The sequence below is a fragment of the Pteropus alecto genome, unplaced genomic scaffold (genome assembly GCF_000325575.1).
Source record: "Pteropus alecto unplaced genomic scaffold, ASM32557v1 scaffold49, whole genome shotgun sequence".
Classification (NCBI taxonomy): Eukaryota; Metazoa; Chordata; class Mammalia; order Chiroptera; family Pteropodidae; genus Pteropus; species Pteropus alecto.
In genome coordinates, this window is record NW_006443131.1 from 296,828 (window position 1) to 297,328 (window position 501).

The 501-nt window shown below is 64.3% G+C and overlaps 1 protein-coding gene across 1 annotated transcript in view; it reads left to right on the forward strand.

Annotated features, from left to right (window-relative positions):
- The window catches only part of ZNF322 (zinc finger protein 322), a 5,519-nt gene that overhangs the window by 2,529 nt on the left and 2,489 nt on the right, over positions 1-501 (forward strand). The gene's annotated exons all lie outside the window — the stretch shown is intronic.

Genomic DNA, 501 nt, shown 5'->3' on the forward strand with positions numbered 1-501 from the left:
AGCGCCCTGGGTGTGGCCGCGCGCCAGGCGTCCGCGCAGCTGGCCGGACCAGGAAACCCCGCGGCAAGCGCGGCACAAAGCTTCCGACAGAGAGGTCACATCGGTGAAACTGTCCTGGATGTGGCAAAAGCATGAGATGGCGAGAGCCCGCTTGGGTTTGCGGCACAAGCTGCCAGCCACCAGCTCTTGGTCCGCAGGGCACTCACGCAAGTGAAAGTCCCATGAGCACCCCGAGTCTGAGCGAAGCATTGCTAGAAACTTCTACCTTATTGGTCCCCGGGGGCTGCTCTGCAGAGCTTCGCCCCAGGAGAGGTGGCCGCGGCTTTGTGCGCGTCCCAGGGAGAGCAGCGACACGCTGTGCTCGCGGGGTAGAGATGGCGGCTGGGGGCGGGGGGTTGCAGCGGGACCAGTGTTTACCCGCTCGGAGGCTCGTTCTGGGGGCGCTGGGCCAGGTCAGAGCAGGCTGGTGGGCAACTCAGGTAAAGATGCTTTTCTTTGATC